Below are 15,185 nucleotides of genomic sequence, written 5' to 3' on the forward strand. Positions count from 1 at the left end.
TTCACTTCTTAACGGGGTATCACCATGGTAACTTATCTGAACACATAACCTGGTCTGGAACAGGTTATGCTCGCGATAAGAGATCAACTCGTATAAAAGCACCGCCTACTGACCAATCAGAGCTCGGTACGTGGATCATTAGATAATAGCACACAAATACGAAGAAGTTAAATTCTTAATCCAGACTAAACTGACATGCAGAAACAACAGCTGGCAATTAATCACTGACTGTGTTAATGTGTAAATGAATGGATTTATAATATCACTGCCCAATCTAGAGCACAATAGATCTGACTAAAATGACATGTGTATTCCGTTAAATCGTCTCTAGCTGCGATCAAAACATGATAACCGAGTGGACATGTTCATTTTGACCTCTTTTTTTACTGCAATACTATGTGACCCATGTTAACGTAAATATATAATAAATAAAATCAACAACGATTGGGAAAATCTATTTAATTTATTAATGAGAAATACATCAGAGGTGGGTAGAATAGCAAAAATGTGTACTCATGTACTGCAAAAGTATTTACTGAAAAAAAAAAATTCAAGTAACGATTATCTGAGGTCTTTTATTTGATACATGGCTGGAAATACTAGAACCACGGATGGCCTTCCTCAGGTACAGTCAAAGAAGTGAACATACACATGTATTTATTTGTGATGACTTCACGTCATCTCACGATTAGAAAACCTGCCACAAATACACCAGGTATGGGAATACCAATATTCCCAGCCTTATATTATTATTTGGCAAATAAAACAGCAAACCATGTGCATGTCCACACATGTAAAGTTTGATCATTGTAGTATTGCCAAGACAATTTGATTAGAGAAGTGCTGAAATTATTCATCATTAATTGCCTGTTAAATACAGGTGTGTTTACTTCTGCACTTCGACCTGAGGAAGACCATCTGTGGTTGTGTCTCTCTTCATCAGGCTAACCAATGAGCATGACTAGTTAAAAGCACACCACTTGTGCACCATTAGCTTGATACATTACGGCAGGAAGCAGGAGTAGGTTAGTAATTTTAATGCATGATATACTGTGTGGACATGTCATTAAACGTATTAGCATTAACCCAACAAACACAGTCGCTGGCAGCAAAGTTCTATTGTTTACTGACTTCCGACCAGCGCTCACAACCAGAGCCTTCTGCACCAGTAATTTATCTAAAAAATGTAGCTGCTAGCACTATTCGAAAGCCATAACATTAAGGTTACTCCTGCTGTAGTTTCATCCATGCTGCTTTAAGACCAATTAAAAGTACTTTCCACGTCCCCTGGTCCTCGGGGGTCCACTTTGGCCGGAGTCATGTGGAGGCGTGGCTGTGGTACGATAACAAAGCACCAGCAGACCTGGGACCAGCTGACCAGCAGTGCGATGAATTTATCCAAATGTAATTGAGTAAAAGGTGCTTTTTCTCTAGTTATCTACTTGAGTAAGAGTAAAACGTTTCATTATTAAAACTAAAAAGTAATTATTCTAACAGAATAAATGTGATTTATTACTTCCCACCTCTGCAAAACATACAATTAATATACTCTCTTTAAAGCTGCCAGACTCCAGTCAGACACTTTACCTTGCTGATTGTTGTAAAACACACTTCATTCAAACTCGACAGGAGGAAAATAAAACACTTTCCATGTATCTAACAATCACCACCTCTGGTTCGGTCGAAATGAACCCTTAATTCATTAAGTTGGATGTGAAAAGAAACAGGCATTATATGCGCTCCTCAAAGCTACCAGACTAAATTGAGGGAAGATGTAATTTGAACTCACTTATAATTGTAAAACACACTTCATTCAAACTGCAGAGAAACATTTAAAACTCAAAACCGTCTTTTCACTGTTCGCTAACCCTGTTTTCCAGCACGTTGATGTTATCAAACATGAAAAAAAACAGACAGGCATTCACCTCTACTGGCCATGGGTCTATTGCCTATTATTAGTGGGTTTCCCAAAAAAAAAAACTATTTTTGGTGTAAAAAGCTATTAGAGAAAACTAGGGGTCAAGGCCAACAAAAGCAGGAAGCCAGGAGGAAGTGAGGAGGATAAAGCCTAGAGGATCAGGCAGGAGGAAGATGAGCTCTATAGGATTAACTGTCGGAGTGAGTCCAGGAGGAAATGGCGGAGGAGTATGAATACAAATAAAATGAGGCCTGGACACTTTATCAGAGACCGTGGAGAAAAGGAAGGATCGAGCACCCAGAAGAAAACCACAGAGGGAGGATGCAAACTTTGAAATAAGTGAAATCCACTGCTGACAAAGTTACTTCTAGTTCCACATTCACTGTAAACCTAAATACCGACAGCCAAGTAGGCAGCCGAGTGTGTCTGCAGGCGTCTGTGGCCACATCACATTCTGTTTTACTTTCAGGAGAACCACCGTGGTTTGCAGCGGGACACCACTTGCTTCCACCCACATGTCCCTCAACCAGATGAAGGAGGAATTATTGAATTCATTAATAGAGTGGCCTATATAGATATAGACATGTATTATAGTTGGGAGTGAGAATGTGTTGCTACATCAGGGAAACATTGTCCATCAACACTGACTATGTTAGAATCATTGAATCATTGACTCCCCCCCCCCCCCCCCCCCCCCCTCCTCTGGCAACACCTGAGTTCTGCGCTCTGTCCTGTGGAAGGCTGGTCTCATCCAGCATTTGTAACAAAACCTACAAAAAATAATCCGTAATTCGTAGGTATCCCACGAATGTATTTTGTATGTTACCCACGTAATCAAGAACAAGGAAGTATACAGACTGAAGCCCACACAGGGCGAGTAGGGACAACCAGCGACCGTTCAGCCAGGAGACCGCTGTTCAACAGAGTTCCAAACAAGATGTCAACGTTGATGTTTATGTCACGTAAATTTTGTAATTAGTTACGGCACATCCGTGGTTATTTTAAGCCAAACAATCTTTTCCTAAACCTAACTAAGTAGTTTCCTGTGAAGAAAGGAGTTTATTTTTAGAAGTATGGATGTAACACGGATAAATTGACACGTGTTGCTGACTTCCGTAGGAAAAACGCATGAAAATTAATGTTTTTTGCCATTCAATTTGATTGTTTGAATGTAGGTGCGACTGGGCCTTTATTCTGGAAAAAATTGAATCAGTTCTAGTGCATTATGCATACATTATGCAACCAGAGTCTGGTTTAGTCTGAGTTTCAGTCCTGAAACGTGGCTGCCTGTTATTCAGACTACTACTGTTTTTCTCGTGGATGCAAAGTGACCTGTTTGGTTAGGGAGGAACAGGGGCTTTCCTGTTTCATATGCAGATTGAAGGAAGCAGGATGAAGGCTTCTTCCTCCTCCTCTCCAGGTCGCAGCTCTGAGGACGAGACAGTGAGGAAGGCTTCAAGGTGGACCTGGACACACACACACACACACACACACACACACACACACACATACATACACACACATCGATGTTTTGAACTCCCAAGGGCCTCAGAGTAAAGTCATACACTGCTTTCATTGAGGCCACTGGTGGCTGGTGGATAAAGCAGTAAGCCAACGCAGGATTTGAATAATTCTGCATCATAGACACACGACGCATAACAAAATGTAAGTACAGAAAAAGGCACATGGATAAAATAAAAATAAGAAATTAAAGACAAGAGAATGAAGCCGGTGTTAAAGAGACATCACCTCTTCACCACAGCTTAGAGCAAACAGAGTTTTCATACTAAATCTGCAAATGATAATGCGTTTAAGGCAATTAAATGCATTCAATTTTCAGTTTCAAACTATTTTAATTTTAGTGTTCATTTATTCATACATTCATTCGTTAAAGGCAAGAATCCTCGATTGACTCATTCATCCAAACATGCGTTCATTTGTTCATTCATTCACGCATAGATGTATTCCCTTTTAATATGTTTCATTAATACATTTTCAAAGTCTTCTAAAATAATGAAAACAGGAAGGGATCTTTGATGTATTCCTTCATTCCTGTTCAATATTTTCTTTCCATTGATTTTTCAAGACATTCATTCATTCATTCATTCATTTTAGTATGTACATAACATTTGCTTCTTCCTTTAACCATTCATTCATCCAAAAAATCATTAATTCATCTATTACAGTAACTCAGTCTTGTGTTGGTTCATCCGTTCATCCATTCATTCATCCAATCATTCATTAAAAATGAATCATTCATCTGAGCACCTATCCATTTAGCTTGTTTAAATATTTTCAATAAGGATTCATTCATTCATCAACATATATTCATTCATTAACCCATTTATTTATCTAAATAAAAACGTTTAAAGACATGTATTCATTCTACCCAGCCATAATTCAATTTGAATATGTGTTTTCATTCATTTGTCTTTTAATCCATGTATTATTTTTATTTCACCCGCTGTTCATTTGTTCCTTTATTAATTTATACACCCATCCATTCATGTTTTATATTTTCCCTCATTCATTTGTTCTTTTATTAAATCATCCATCAAGACGTTCATTCATTCATTTGTACATACATACATACAACTACTGTAAGCTTTTTTCTTCTTCCTGTTTACGTGTTCATTTATTAGTTAATTCTTCATTATTCATTCATACAGTCTTTCATGGAAAAGCTTATTCATTTAATTAACTTTTTTTCATTGTCCAAATGCATCCTTTTCATTGAATTCATGTATTTATTTTCAAATCAATTCCTTTCATCATTCAATTTTATCCGTTCATTCATTTCATGGTGACTACAACTACTACTATTACTGCTAAACAGTGCATTGTAAATAAGTCAGCTCAAAAGTGCAGTGTGTGTGTGTGTGTGTGTGTGTGTGTGTGTGTGTGTGTGTGTGTAGGTGTGTGTATGTAAATGAAAGGCTCTGTATGAACCTGTGGTGTGGTTTAATTGCGACTTCAATGTTTAGTGTTGCTCAACTTCGTCACGTCTCCCTCTCATGATTCCCTCACAGTCCGACTGTCTGCTGTTCACTTATCATGAATGAACACTTATCTTACACAAAGTGCTGCTGCAGTAATGGCGACACCATGCAGCAACAGAAGAAGAAAGAGTGTATTGTCATAATTACCAAAATGTGGATATTAAAATGTGAGTTCCTTACAACACAATTTCTGCGTTTCTGCAAATCAAAAGACATTGTAAAGAAATGATATCAACAAAGGATAATTACGTTTTGAAAAGTGAAATATTACCACCTATTAAACAGTAATCTCATCAAATGCCGATGTGTCTGAGATTACAAAAGCAGAATGTAGGGTCTCCAATGACTGTAATTAAGGTCGACCCATCCACTTACAAATAAAGGCTATAAACCCATTATTATGTGGAGAATTAGAGGAAATTCTCTTTTCAGAAATCATTCAAGTATGATTACCCTTTTCTCTTCTTTTATTTTCAGTTTTTTTTTTAATCACAGCAGAGGGCAAATCTTTGTGCAGCCACAGACACACAGAATAGCAATGGTGCCCCGGAGAAATGTGTTGAATAAATGGACAAGGCGGGAGGATTGTGAGGTGATTGTGTGAGTGAGTGTGTGTGTGTGAGTGTGTGTGTGTGTGTGTGTGTGTGTGTGTGTGTGTGTGTGTGTGTGTGTGTGTGTGTGTGTGTGTGTGCATGTGTGTAAGAGCAGGGAACCCAAAAATATGCCATTTTCTTTTCTTTGCAACAGCCCGTCTCGTAAAAAAGCGAGGGATCTGATGGAGTTTCTTTAATCACAAAGGGAAGGATTTGGCGTCTGCTTCCTTCTGCTAATTTATTCATTCAAAAGTCTTAATATCTGAGCAACGGGCGAAGGATCACACAACACATGCTAAGCATTTTCTCTGCCACTCAAGATTTTTTTTTCTTTTTGTGGCTTCACTAAAAAAGGTTAGAGATTAGTTTTTTTTCTGTTTTCATTAAAGCTTCGTGAATGTCAATTTTCTATTAGCAGGACAGTCAAAATGCAACAAAAAGACTGTGCTTGATGAGTTCAGTAAAGCAGTACGTGTGTGGGTGGGCGATGGAGGGTTCCTAGATGTGTATTCTATTCACTGCTAATAGTGACTATACTGTTTGTGGACAGTTCAAACCTGCTTCAATTGTCATTACAACACACTTGGCTTCCTCTTCTAGTTACTTTGAGTAGCAATAAAAAAGTCATTATGCACATTATGCATACTAAATTTACTGCCAATTTTTAAGTCGGAAATTGTGCCGAAATAATGAATCTATTTCAATATGTGTACTGACTGCTTTCAGATAAACTATATTTTCTTCTTACGCAAATTCACCATTTGTTTATGAACCAATTGTTTTCATGTTGTTGTCTCTTATTTTGTTCACCACAGCAGTTTTCTGTCTCATTTTCTGCACTGTCAAACCAGCCTGTTGATACTGACGGACCAAGGCACCGGGCTTTTAACTAACTTCAATGTAAACCCATCCGCAACATTATTAGAACAACTCAAGTCAGAGCAACTTACATAGTAAAGAGAGTGAGAAAGTCCACTTACAGGGGTGTTACTAACTGACGGCAATTACACAAGAAGTGTCATTATTTCATGTCATGTGGCCTCAACAAGTATCCCTCGGCTGCTCTTTCCTCACCGCTGCCTACTTCTGTAACCGGTCTGGTCTGACTGGTTGGCTGGTGACAAAGCTACACCAGCAGTCGCTTGTGGAGCTTTTCAACTCCTAATAGTCAGATAACGACAGGTCCTTGTTCATTTTAGAATGGACGTTTGTGTTTTAAACAAATAATCCATCAGCATGGAAATAAAAGCATCGTGTTAAGGAGACTGGTCTCTTGAAAGAGCTCCAGTCGAGGAAAGGTTCTACTGCTCCAGCAGCTCACAGTGAGCGTGACTGGCTGACTGTCAAGCTAGCGGCCCCGGTAGGTGCCAGCCTCTCAACACTGGAGCACATTTTCGATTCACTATCCTTTTTTGTAAAACTGCAAAAATTCGAAATTTACATAAATTCATAAATTCTGCTATGTGAATGTATGAGGTTCCTCACATGTTTGGGAGTTCAACAGGGCAGTACGTCATGTCATCATCTGGACCCTTTGTTATATTTACCTGATATTTCTGGCTTTTATCTGTCAGGCTGAACGCGTTGCCTGCCTGGAACCTCGTACTGGCCTTCTTACTTCCACAGTGTTTTCTCTATACACAAATACTCAGAGAGATGTGAATAGTGGAGCCTCCAACCCCTACCATTATGTCTCACTCACACTCACACTCACACACACACACACACACACACACACACACACAGAGAGAGCTACCATCACCCATCCAATAGTGAGAGAATGATTCATTCCAGACTGCTTTTATCTGACCTGAGCCAAGTGTTCTACACGCTGCGGTCAGGCCTGCCGAGCGCTTTCTCACTCAGATTTCACTGTGTGTGTGTGTGTGTGTGTGTGTGTGTGTGTGTGTGTGTGTGTGTGTGTGTGTGTGTGCCCTCTGCCTTGTTCGCCGGCCCTTCTTACAACCTGTCTCAAAGATAAGAACCGTTGCTTTTTCATTTCAGGAAACTCCCTTTCTGTTCTTCCACTCGGGAGCAGAGCACAGAGGACCAGCGAGGTTTTCTACTTCATCCTGTCAATACGAGGGGATAAGGAGTCCAAGTTCATTAATTCCTGGGTAACCTATGCCTGGGCCGGGTTAATACCCCCCTCTGCTCTATTGATGTTGCTGTTCCCAGGGTGAGCAGCTTCAGCCATGCAGCACACACTCTTCTCTCTGTCTTTCTGTCTGTCCGTCTGTCACTGGGGAGCATATCGCATAATTTCAGGCAGAGCACTGAAGTTGCAATTGCATTTGCTGATTGGCCTCAGGCTTCTCATTCATGCTTCACCATCAGAGGATCAGGTATCAACTGCTTTGGCTAGCAGTTGACATAATGTCCCATATTCATACAGGTGTACACTGAGAGGCTGTTATAACCTGACACTATCATTTCACTGCCACAGCTCCCTCCTCCACCCAAACCCCCTCATGTGCTAAGCTTTGGGTATTGTCGCTTTAAATAATGTCTAAGGTTCATGTTTGTTTGTTAAGAGGGATTAGCAGAACCCTCATTGCTGCTCAGATTATTTGAGAGCTCCCTCAAGAAGCATAGCGTTTTCCACCAAATCCAATCAGACACCCTTTTGCCATAAATGATCAATTCATGCAATTTCGTCTCTGACTGATATTGTGGTTGCTGGATGAAAACCTCAGCAATCTATATCCTGCAATTACAACATTTCATAATTTAATAAAAGTATGTTATAGCTGTATGAAAATGCAATGCATGCAACATTATCCCAATGGTAATGAAAGGGTTATACGACCCTGTGGAGACTGTCCTGCCAAGAAAAACGACAGCAATTGTGCATAAGCGGCGTATGTTTACAACAAAGCCAGCTAGCTAATTATAAAGGGAGTAAAGGAGCAAGTCAGGTGGTGTTAACTTCCCACTTCAAACTAACGGATAGCATTGTTTTATATTAAGAACATGACCACCATTGTTCCATAACCACATGGTTATTGTTGTAACCATGACAGCAAAGGCCCCACAACTTTAACAAAGTCCTGATTCTAATCCAATTGGTCTTTCCCTAAACCTAACCCAACCTTAACGGTAGCACAGCATGTTGTACAAGCAGTGTAGAGGCATTGGGTGTGGGGTGGTTGAGGGGGGGGGGGGGGTGTAGATCCTTGACCTCTGGGGTCACGTTTCAGGAACCAATTCTAAAGCCTGACATCTGTTGCCTGGATCCACCTGATCAGGGATAACAAAAGGAAAGAATGCCGGTCTGTGCCCCTCACTACCCCTGCACCCCCATCAGCAACAACACAGGTCTGTGATTAGTGATAAGAGCAAAGAGTTTGACACCTCCCACCAGTGTTTCACTTGTTCTACAGCTGGTGGCTCACACTGTGCTGCCAACGAAAAGAGAGGGGGGAGCGGGATGGGAAGAAGAGGACCCATGTATCCCAATTTAATATATATTTCCATGTTTAAGAAGATGGTGTGTTTAAGATAGACATCATCAACCCATAGCACTGCAAATATTACAAATAATACAAAAAAATGTGAATTTGATCAAGGAGAGCCTGGTCAAACATCACACCAACTACTATTGCAGAGCTCTGTGTGTGTGTGTGTGTGTGTGTGTGCGTGCGTGCGTGCGTGCGTGCGTGCGTGCGTGCGTGCGTGCGTGTGTGTGTGTGTGTGAGTGAGACATAATGGTAGGGGTTGGAGGCTCCACTATTCACATCTCTCTGAGTATTGAATGTGTGTGTGTGTGTGTGTGTGTGCAGAATGTGGATAAAAGTAAACATGTGAATACTACCAAAGTTATCATGTCACGAGTGTTCCAAATATTCATCATCAATGTTTCATGTCATGGTTACAGATTATATCACTGCTCTGGGTGCAATGAAAAAAAGAGATGGCCACGGCTAAAATAGAAAGATGGCAATAACCAAAAGCCAAGAAAAGGTCAGAGTCGATCTTTAAAACAGTGGTCCACAAACCAATGGGTGACTATGTCCACTTCTTACATACACCCTACATGACATGACCGGTGTATGGTGCTAATGTACGTTGCTCTGAAATGACACTCCATAGTGACACTAATGATGCAATTACTAAAGGAATTCAGACTCGCCCGCTGCTGATAAACAATTATTTGAAAAACTCTACTGCTGCCATTAACTTATTCTACCCCAAAAGTTATGGAAACAATATGTATGAAAATTCGGAGAATCAAAATCCTCTCCTCGGCAAAGTGTTTTGTCCCATAAGCAGCCTGCTGTTCCCAAACTGATGAGAAGCTTATCCTGGGTTTGCGGGCCAATATACTGCCATTTTGCTTCTTTTATAGGGGTGTCCCTACTTTGTGATGCAGAGCTGTTTTAATAGTTTCCCAGCGCAGTTGGCATGGTTACTGATGCAGAAAGGCAGCAACTTAAATCTGCCAGCTGAACCTCAGCGAGCCTGCTATAATCTTTGAACAATATCTGTATTAACATCCAACTTCTGCCATAGCTTTCCCTCTGCTGCTTGTTACCCTGCCTGCTGTACACCTCAGACCAGCACAAAGAGAGTGTTTTACTCTAACAGGATAAAAGCTGGTAAAATGGGGGTTCCAACATCATTACCTATCAAAGCCTCGCATACTGCCCCTGACCCAACACCAGCCATTTCTCTTTTTGATTTTAGAATAATGGAGGGGGTTGAGTCTCAGTGTGACAAGCTACCCCAATGCCGCAGTGAGGTTTTGATACAGGGAATGACAATGGCAATAACAAGGCAGGACAAGGGGCTCTGTCGATGGCTTACTGGCCCTCCATGTAAATCCCTGGAACGTGAGGGGAAATGTAGCAGGCAATGTGCTAGCGTAAGCCCTTTAGCTGCCGCTGGCCCTGATTAAAACAGCACATTAAGATGCCACAAGCGGCTGAAAGACATCGTCCAACCACAGGACCAAACTCTCTTGTGTTATTTATTAGTCGGCCCTGCTAACAAGTATTGACTGGCCTGAATTAATGTGCTCTTTCCTCTTTTGCTACTGTTGACGTGTCTAGTGCTACAGCCATTTGTAATGACGTTGGCCAATACCCATGACCTCAGCTTACATTAAGATAGAGCATGAATATGACTGTGTGTGTGTGTGTGTGTGTGTGTGTGCATTTGTTCCGAAGTGCGAACACTCTTTACATATAGTGGATAATGGAGCTAATGGATCATTCTCATGTGAGTCAGTTTGACTGATTCTGATTTGGGTAGTAACATCCAGTTAGACAATCACACAGGTTTAAACCCTCAGGTTAGTCAAACCTATTTGGAAAAGAAAACAAAAGGTGAACAGTAAAATTATAAACCAAACTGTGTGTTGATAACATCCAGCAAAGTTAACAAATCAACTTTGACCTGCTGTAGGGATCATAGTTGTCCCAGCTGTTCTACACTACAGTGTGTGCAACCCAGGCTTCAACCTCGGGTTCCGACAAGTGAAGCCATTGCGGAAGTGCCTCAATAAATCAAATAATTCTACTTCTCACTTAATTTATTACCTCAGTAAACATTGTAAACATGAGTTTACGGTCTCAATCTCTAGTTTCAAGTCTTCTTCAATAGAGCATGATTTTTACTGAGTAAATTATGGTCCATTTAGAGTCAAATAGACCATAAAGCAGGGTATGCTTTAGGGCGAGGCTACCTTGTGATTGACAGGTCACTACCAGAGCCATAAAGAACACCTCTACATAACTCCTCCTCAGTCCAAATATGGTCACTTCCATTCACTGGTTGCAAAAAACCAAGATGGCGATGGCCAAAATCCAAGATGGTAATGGTCAAGATACTGAACTTCAGGCTTCAGAACGGCAGTCCACAAACCAATGGGTGACGTTATCCATAGCCTTAGAACCAGACCACCTAGTCTTTTACGTGAAATGTAAATGCATGCAAACCCAACAGTATGAGATGTCTGTATTTTGCTTTTAAAAAAAACGTTGCTAAATAGTAGGAACACATCAATATTTAGTTCTTTTACTTGGCAGCTTCAGTTTAAATGTTTCTTTAACTTTCAGGACTGGGCTCACAACTGAGCTGTCTTTTTAAAAAACACCTCTTTGTGTGTGGTGCTTGACTTCAGTAGTCTGTAGCCTGACAAAAGATTCAATTACATCAGTGGGATAAAATATTGTTTGGCTTTTCTTGTTTCGACAGAACTTCCATCCTCCAAACAATGTCATTTATCAGCGGTCCCTGCATCGAAACCTTCAGGGTGATTTCAAGTCACAGCGCTCACACTGCAGAGCACTTTCCAGCCTCTGCCTTGAATATGTTAACGAAACAGCCGTTTCCAAACAGCTGCCCTTGAGTTTTTTCAGTGGTTTCAAGTCTTACTTTAGTCATTTAATGTCAATAAGAGACTTTAAGGACAAATCTGCTCTACTAAAATCTTCAAAGAGCATTGCCAAGGTCCAGGAAGAGTGACCCCCACAGACCACCATCTGTTGCAACCCTATCTCTCCACAGTTGCAGTGCTGCTCCCATCGGTGCAGCAGCATCAGACGCACTGAATCCTGGGGGCCGCAAAAGAAGTCAGCGTTGCTAAACTTAAAGTTGCCTTAACTTAGTTTCTGGGAGTCGGGCCAGGCTGTTGAGCCAGCCTGCAGAGATCAGCAGAGGTGGGGGACAACAAAGATGGACCCTCCGTTCCTCCATATGGCAGGTTGAAAGGAGTCATCGCTGGAAGAGAAAGGGACTGTTCACCAGCAGCACTCTGTATTAAGGAGCTGGTTGGCACACTACAGTGAAGCCTCGGAGTAAAACATCACTTTGGCTCAGGATGGTGCAATGGCATGAAGTCTTCAGGGAGTTAGAAGTGTATAAGTGTTAGGCCAAAATACATCAAAATGCAAGACAAATGCTGTGTGTGAAAGGAAATAGGGACTTTTGTCTTGTTTCCAGCAGATTTTGAAACTCTTTGGGGTCTAAGAATGTTCTGGTCCGCTAGGCATAATGTTGCGTACAATTTTGTGCTAATGAATGATAGGTTGGATAAAAGCTTTTTGGAATGTGTTAAACTGAGTAAATCTTAAGTCATGGACCCTAGATCTCCCTCAAGTAGCATAGCCTTTTCCACCAAATCCAGACACAATTTTGCCATAAATGATCAATTTATGCAATTTTGTCTCTGACTGATATTGTGGTTGCCAGATGAAAACCTCAGCAATCTATATCCTGCAATGACAGCATTTCATAATTTAATATAAGTTTGTTATAGCAAGTATTTATTTAAGTTTATGTTTCAATATCTACATGAAACCACTGAGTAGAGCCCTAAAGTCTCAGTATAGTTCAAACAAACTCCACTTCTACAGGCAAAGGCTACCTACCTACCAATGGACACAGTATTTCAGTGTTAAAAAGAATGCTCCTCCTGCTTTCACACCTCAGCACACTTGGCCATGCGCTGTGCAAAATGGGAGGGCGGTTTCATGCACTGGCAAATTTTAACATTTGCCAGAAAATCTGCAAAGCAAAATGATTTGTGTGCATTTCCCACCACAAGTTTGTGACTATTAGTTCATTAGTTGATTGAGGTAAACTCGTTGGTGGAGGTAATTCCCCATGTACACAACAGCATGAATTAAAAGAGTTTCAGTCAAAGCTCAACATGTAAAACCATGTGGAAACCATGATAGAATATTTCCATTTCTTTTATGTATTAATGTGAGGAAGGTAGCAGTCACCTCATCGCTTCACACAGATCTGATGTTTTCAGCTCCTAAAGCTTGAGCGACGTTTAAGTCGCATGTTTTATCTACATAATCCTTTATTCACTACGTCTGTTTCCATTGCATTTTCCATGTACTTTGGGCTCAGTAAGTACCAGACTATGAGATAGCTAAATTTCACAGTAATGATACAATATAAAAGCAGCAATGGGGTCATTATTTACCTGGGGACAAAATCCCCAGACTCCCTTGAGAAATTGTGCAGTCTTTCTTTCTTTTTTTGACTTCTTGTAAATTGAGTATTAAAGCTAGGGTAGGTATCATTGAAGAAACCAGCAAGGGAAAAAGTTACATCCAAAAAATTATCAAACCAAAAAAACATAGCCCAGCGTTGCCAAGTCTTCCAATGAAAGTAGTTACAAGCACTAGCTCCAAAGGTATCTGTCGAGAAAGTCTGCAAGTCAGCAACATTGACAGTCCGTCCTTCAAGCCTCCCTCCAAAGCCACTCCCTCAAAATTATCATTATGAATCTGAACAACCACAATGGCTATTTTCAGTAATCACAGCTTTCAAACTAGTGTGCAGGCAGGTAGGTTGACAGGCCGGTAGGCTTATTAGTCCTGTGACAGCCACAGATACCGGATTTCTTTTTTCTTTAATTTGTCTGAGCATTTGATTTATTGATTGCTGTTGGGATGTAAACAGAATTTCTTCAAATAAAACTGAATTGTTTCTAGAAAACATAACCCATAAAAGCTTTAAATGTATTTTTTTCTTTCCTTGTGTGAAAAACATTGTATCAGTTTGTCCCGGCATGCTGCTGTACCGGCTTGTAGACTGCTCTATGTCTTGATAAATGATGCCTTGTTAACCGCAGGAGGAGAACCAAGGACTGAGCACGGACCCAGCAGGGATCAGCCACGAATCTGCCTGGGTACTACTGTAATCTCTTTTTGATGTCCACAAATTCTTCAAAATATTACCTGAGACGTGACCTCATCGTCCTCCCAGTTAGTTACCACCCTGCTCTGGGAGTACTTTTCTGTAGGCTTTTACTACACAAGTGACAAATGAGTCATAATAAGAGGACAGAATGGTGTTCATCATTCATACCAGCAATTTCAGGAGAACTACATATACAACCAAAAAAAAAAAAGAATTAAGCAAGCATTAGAAGAAAATGTACTGTCTTTTATTTGACCCAGTGGTCAGTTACTGTATGCATTATTCAAGCAGCTGTATCTTAAGGGTGTTATGCTATACTACAAAAAGGAAGCTGTTTCATTGAGTATGAAAGCAAAACAATCCATTTGAAACCTGTTTGCCCCGAACAGCACAAACACCTATTACATGACTAAGTTCCTCAGAGAAAGTGTCATCTTCAAGGTAACACGTAAAGGGCAGTTGGCATCTTTACAAACCCCTGAATGTCACCCATTCCAGCGGATTGACAAAATAATATGCACCCATCGCTTTAATTCTGTGGATGGAAAGAGAATAGAGAAAAAAAAAACACAAAAACAAAAAACATAAAGGGAAGGACGAAGGGTGCATTTGGGCTTTTTTTCCTCTTCTCTTTTTAATCAGAGGAGGAAGACTGACATGTCCAATCATAACAAAACATCAGCTGGTAAATGGGCCTTCGCAATCACTGTCAGCCAGCCTCCATTAGAAAGACCCCCTTTCCTGGACATCAATCAACGCTTTATGGACTGATTCCTTCATTCATTATTTAATTACAGCTATTTCTTTATTTATTAAACCACTGAAGACTTTCTTGTGAGGCTTAATCACGTCTTTGTTGGCAATCACATTTTTACTTCTTGTTTATGTCAGTTTTTTCTTTTATCCTTTTTTGGTATTAACTTTGTTCCTCTGTTCTGTTCCCGGTGAATGAAAGCTGGGAGTGAACAGCAGCGCTGGTCCTGCCGCCACCTACAACAGCTGGTGGGAGCTCAA

This window comes from Cebidichthys violaceus, unplaced genomic scaffold (genome assembly GCF_023349555.1).
Source record: "Cebidichthys violaceus isolate CVI_PGR_0920_01 unplaced genomic scaffold, fCebVio1.0.p SCAF_22, whole genome shotgun sequence".
Classification (NCBI taxonomy): domain Eukaryota; kingdom Metazoa; phylum Chordata; class Actinopteri; order Perciformes; family Stichaeidae; genus Cebidichthys; species Cebidichthys violaceus.